We start from the raw sequence: 6,000 nt of genomic DNA, 5'->3' as shown, positions 1-6,000 counted from the left end.
CCCTCTGACCCCTTATCCAAGACTTTTCAGATGATTGCTTTGCTCACGCAGGGTGCTGGCAGCTGTCCCCATATGGGGACTTCAAGGCAGCCAGCGCTGATGTGGCAACACACACTCACACGCAACCCCCAGTGGAAAAGCTCAGGGAGATGCAGCAAGAAACACAAAGAGGATCAAGGGGAAATAGAATCATAAAATAGTTTGGGTTGGAAGGGACCTTCAAAGGTCATCTAGTCCAACCCCCAAATTAAAGTCCAGCTACTGGCTGCAGGGAACTGATTTAAGGAGCTGCAGGCTGAATATCGATAATAACACAGCCATAGGAATAAACTGAAGGGAAGGAGTCAAATCAACCTCTGCCCCATCACCATGAAAACAGGACATGCAAAGCTGGGTTTAACATCATCTGAGCAGCACACACGCTGTTTTACACCTTGCTTCTCTTCCTACTCAGGAGCACCAAGGCAACATTTCAGGTTTTTCCCCTTTCTCCCAACATCCAGGTAGGTCCCTTTATTGCTTGGTGCTTGTTGGTGAATCACCGAGTGGATTTAAAAGGGGCTTTTGCAAGTGCAAAGAGCTATCAGAGTGCTAGGGCTGCCTATAAATCTGCTTTGCATGTGACACTTATTTGGGAGCTGATTGTTTTTATAATTGAATAGTAAATCAATGCATTTAAGGCCAGCATTTGCTGTTAACACTTCTGAGTATGAAATGCTCCCTCTGTCAATAGTGGAAGATTTTATTAGGATAATAACCACTGATTTAGAGCTTCAGTTCTGGCTTTGTTCTTTTTTTTTTAAATACTCAGTTCAGTGTTTGCTGTTCCAGAGCCTGGAGAATTTGGGGAACATTTCACACCACAGACAAGCACCATGTGAAATGCAGCAAGAGACAATATCTGGCGAAACATCTCCCACTCTCTGTGCCACACCAGCCCCTTTGGCAATGAAGTAACAGCATATTAACAAGTTTTCCTTCATTAGCACAGCTGGAGTCAATTCTCACCTGCTTAAACTGCTCTAAGCCCTTCTTTAAGCTTTCAGCATGAGAAACTGAGTGCTCTGAGGGCTCTTTGAGACATATTTTTGGGGCCACCTCAAACCATTGATCTTCACGGGGCCAGGCTGGCCGTGATGTTTGTTGCCCTTTCCTTACTCTCCTGGCTACCCAGCAGCCATTCTCCTCCTGATCGAACGCTGGCCTAGAAGATTTATCTCTCCTTGGTGCATCCAGAAATCTCCCTTCTCACATGAAGAACAGGAACGTGTCAGATGAGGCTGTGAATACCTGAGCCCATGTACTGAGCTGTTGCTCATTAATCACTCAGAAGAGAAGCCCAGGAGTTTAGGGGAACTGTAAAAGTCCCTCATCTGCATGATTAGCTCTTTCCCAGTTGATTACAGATTAAGGACACTCTTCAAACAGCTCCCATGTGTTTAATGATTCCTTGAACGTGCGTAGATTACCCCAAAAGCTCTGGGTAACCAGAGACAACCCCTTGTGCCATCCTCTCTCCTCCTTTTAGAGGATCAAGAGAGTCTGCATTACCAAAAGCAGAGAGATTGGATGGGAGGACACGAAGATATCTGTGGACACACAGCCACCAGCTCCCATTGAGGAGTGACCTCTGCCATGTGGAGGACATGCAGGAGGGAAAGGTTGAGTAATGTGGTCTGGGCACAGAAATGACACCATGGGACTGGAATGGACGCCTTACAGATGGCTGGTCGAAAATGGAGACGGTGACATGCGACCTGACAGATCTTCTGCAGCAACATGGGCAGAAGGTCCCTCCTCTCCATAACTCCAGTGGCTACAAGACAGACAGTACAATGTCCCAGAGTGGCTACTCAGGTTAGTAAGAGCTTCTACTGTTAGGACAAAAGTGGCCCTAACCACAGAATGGCTGGGGTTGGATGGGACCTTTGGAGATCATCCAGTCCAGCTCACCTGCTCAGCCAGGGTCACCAGAGCAGATCACACAGGAAGGTGTCCAGGCGGGTTTGAATGTCTCCAGAGAAGGAGACATTCTGCCCTCTCTGGGCAGCCTGGGCCAGGCTCTGGCACCTCAAAGGAAAGAAGTTTCTCCTCGTATTCAGATGGACCCTCCTGTGCTTCAGTCTGTGCCCGTTGCCCCTCATCCTGTCATTGGGCACCACTGAACCGAGTCTGGTCCATCCTCTGACACCCACCCTGGAGATATTTATAACCATTGATGAGATCCCCTCTCAGCTCCTCTTCTGCAGCTCAACAGCCCCAGTTCTCTCAGTGTCTCCTCATCAGAAAGATGCTCCAGACCCCTCAGCATCTTTGTAGCTTTCTGTTGGACTCCCTCCAGTAATTCCTTGTCCTTCTTAAACTGGCGAGCCCAGAACTGGACATGGAACTCCAGATGTGGCCTCACCAGAGCAGAGCAGAGGGGGAGGAGGAACAACCTCCCTCAACCTCTCACGCTCTTCTTAATGCACCCCGGGATACCATTGGCCTTGTTGGCCGCAGGAACACAACTGTGTGGTACAAAGATCTCCAAACAGGGCAGGCACCAAAGGAATTGGACACCTTGCGGATGAGCTCCAGGAAGATGCAAGCACAGCCTGGAGGCTGAGACCACTGTGTGCTCCACCAGACACCATCACCCCTCAATGCCACAAGCGCGATGAGATAAAGAGCGTGGTCCTTCTCCATGGAGGTACTGGGCACATTCAGGGAACATTTTGGGGGTGGGAACACCAAACCCTGCCAGGAAATGGTGCCCACCCGGGACCATGGAGAAGCTGGAGCTAAAATGTGATGGCAGCTGCTGGGGGCACAGAGGGGTAAAGAAGAGGCAGAGGGAAGGGCACAAACCCTTGGCAAAGCTTAAAAATGGATGCAGCTTCTGGAGGAAGATGTATTTGGTCCTTGGGGTTGACCGTGTTTAGACTTCAGCGTGCAATTTGCACCATCTGATTTATGGAAGAATAAAAGCTCAGTTTTTCCTCCTTTCTGCTAAGGAAGGAGAACGTGTCCTAGATAAGCCCTTGTGCTGGACCAGGGATGTGGCACTGGAAGCTGGAAGTCTGGGCTGACATTTCCCACCACCTCAACTATTTTCTTTGTCCACCATAATTACCATTACCACCTAGGCATTTTTTCCCCCAAGTCTGCTTCTTTCTTTTTTTTTAATGGCCCCATTCAGGAAAAATCTGTCTCCAGCCCAAAATATAATACCTAAGGCTAGTTTCACTCCAGTTGCCATCCCCCCATGGAAAAGGGTCTTAAAGGAGCCATTTCATCTTAAAATGGATAACCCAGCAGCCAGACCCTGCACTGCCGAGCCAAACAGATGGGGTGGGGAGAGACAGGGAGGGAGGACAAGTGTGTTTCTGAGGTTTTAATAATCCTTTCTCCTGCCTGAATCATCGCAAATCCCAGTGGAAGGGCAGGCATTTTCCAGATGGTAAGAAATAAACTGTGGGACACTTCCACGCTGAGAACTCATTAGCCCTGCTGGCTCTGCTCCAAGCGCGATGGCAAGTCCATGTAAACTGTATTTGGACCTGCCCTTTTTCTGTCATCTGTTCCCCTGAAATCTCCAGCCTCATCTTACACGGACAAGCTGCCCAGCTAGCTATTAATGTGATTATGTGTGGCCTTTGCCTCTTGGAGAGCTTAGAGCTCAGGCAAATATCTTCCCATAAACCTACTGCAGGCTAATCCAAGCATCTCAACTGCCTTCATGGCACCCATCTGCTCGCCGCTCGTTTGATGCTGACCGTGTGGAGTCTGGGGAATGGGGAGGTATTTGGCTGGCTTCCAGGTTCCAAAGGCAGAGCACTAGATAAAAAGAAAAAAAGAAGAAAAAAAAAGCGTATATGTACATGCACGCAAAGGGATTTAAGCCCAGCCACAGCCAAATGTTGCTACTGCGTTTTGCACAGGCTGCAGTGGTGGTGTCTGTCCTGCCACACACCCCCTGCACCCCACAAACCGGGAAGGGGGTTCTGCTGGGCAGTATCTGCACTTCGTGGCTGTCACTGCCACACACCACAGATGATGGAGCCTCCAGAGCAATCGCGAGGCTCCAAGTCGTCCCCTTCTGCTCTGAGTCCCCAACAGGTGTCAGCTGAGGGACAGCAAAGCCACATGAGCAGCACCAGCTCCTGGCAGGGCCATGTTGCTGTAGGTGTTTCTGGCTGCAGCAGCAATCTGGCTTGGTCAGCAGGGTGTTCCTTGTGTGGTTGCAGGATGTCAGACAGACAAAGTCGTGATCATAAAATCTTAGAATCACAGACTGGTTTGGGTTGGAGGGACCTTCGAAGCTCATCCGGTGCCACCCCTGCCATGAGCAGGGACATCTTCACCAGCTCAGGTTGCTCAGAGCCCCGTCCAGCCTGGCCTGGGATGTCTCCAGGGATGGTTCAGCCACCACCTCTCTGGCCAACCTGGGCCAGGCTCTCACCACCCTCATTGTAAAAAATTTCCCTCTCATCTCTGGCCTGAATCTCCCCTCTTTTAGTTTAAAACCATCACCCCTTGTCCTATCACAACAGGCCCTGCTCAAAAGTCTGTCCCCATCTTTCTTACTGGCCTCTTTTAAGTAGGGAAAGGCCACAATAAGGTCTCCCTGGAGCTTCTCTTCTCCAGATGAACATCCCCAACTCTCTCAGCCTGTCCTCATAGGAGTGGTGATCAACAATAAAAGGTTCTCTGCAATTTTTTTCTCTCTCTAAAAACTCGTAGCTTTTCCATAGCACAAAGCTTCCCCAGACTGCAGACAGCTTTAAGCCCTTTAACTGCCCTTGTAACAAGCCTCAGCTACAGATGTTTCCACAACTCTGTTGCATAAAAGTGTCCCACCTCCTCTGAGCGTGACTCAATTGCTCTTTGTTTTAAAACATGGAAGGCACAGTAAGAAAACTCACTGCAGCATGTTTTACACACAGGAAGGTCTGTGCAGGGACAGCTGACATGTCCTGTGGTCACCAGGAGTCCCAGCGCAGGAGTGACACAGGTGCTGATAATCGTGAAGTCGGGGAGTGCAGGGTTTGCACCCAAAAGTTCTCTTTGCAGAAGGCAGAAGCTGCATATTTAGACTACAAAATGGTGTGGTTTTGAGAAAGAGAATATTCAAGATATCATGAAAACTTGAAATACCTACAGCAGCCCAGTGAGTAAGTAACCGCTGTCCTCAAAGAGCTCTGATGACTCAGAAATTGTTCTCCTTGATCACAACAAAACCAAAAGCCTCCCAAAAACATACTCCCAGAGAGGATCCCTCCTTCTCTGTCTGGATTTTCCACCTTTTCCCGAGCTCTACAACTTTTGCTGCCCATCCTTGAACACAATCCTAGAAATACACCATCTGCAGAAGAGCCTTTGCAGGGCAGCCTCTGTGCCCCAAGGGCTGCGGGAGGAGGCACCGGGTGCTTAGTGGAAAAGAACTAAATCTCATTAAGGGTTTTAACATTTATGGCCAGCGAGATAATGAAGGAAGGTAATTTGGGGTAGCTTTATTGCGCTTATCATAATGTTTCCCCGAAGCACAAAGATAAAAGTCAGCGGATAATGTCCATAAGATTTTTATATCTTTTTTTTTTTAGGCAATAACCATTGCAGCCAAATATGGGTGTGTCATTTTACGAACACAAAGGCAATTACGTGATGTGGAAACTCAGCATTATGAGACTCTCGAGGCTCACCTGGCTGTCATGACCCATACTGGAGACCCACTGCAGTTCACAGCAATCCCTTGTCCCCAAAGTTGTTTTACCATGTGCTGCTCTCCCTCTGTTTAACTCACAGGCATTTGAAGACACCTTGACAGAACTTCTCATCCTTTATTTCTGGCTTTACTTTCTCATTTCGCCCTCTTCTGCAAAGTAAGAAGATGGATCAGGAATGGAGGAGTCCTAAAATGAGAGAAAACAAATAACTTTCCTTTCTCTGCACTAATGAACTTATGGAACTAGGTGCCATAGGGCACAACTGGAGCCAAGTGGTTCCCATGCACAATTC

This window comes from Nesoenas mayeri (assembly GCF_963082525.1).
Source record: "Nesoenas mayeri genome assembly, chromosome: 1".
Classification (NCBI taxonomy): Eukaryota; Metazoa; Chordata; class Aves; order Columbiformes; family Columbidae; genus Nesoenas; species Nesoenas mayeri.
Note: the sequence above shows the minus strand (reverse complement) of the source record.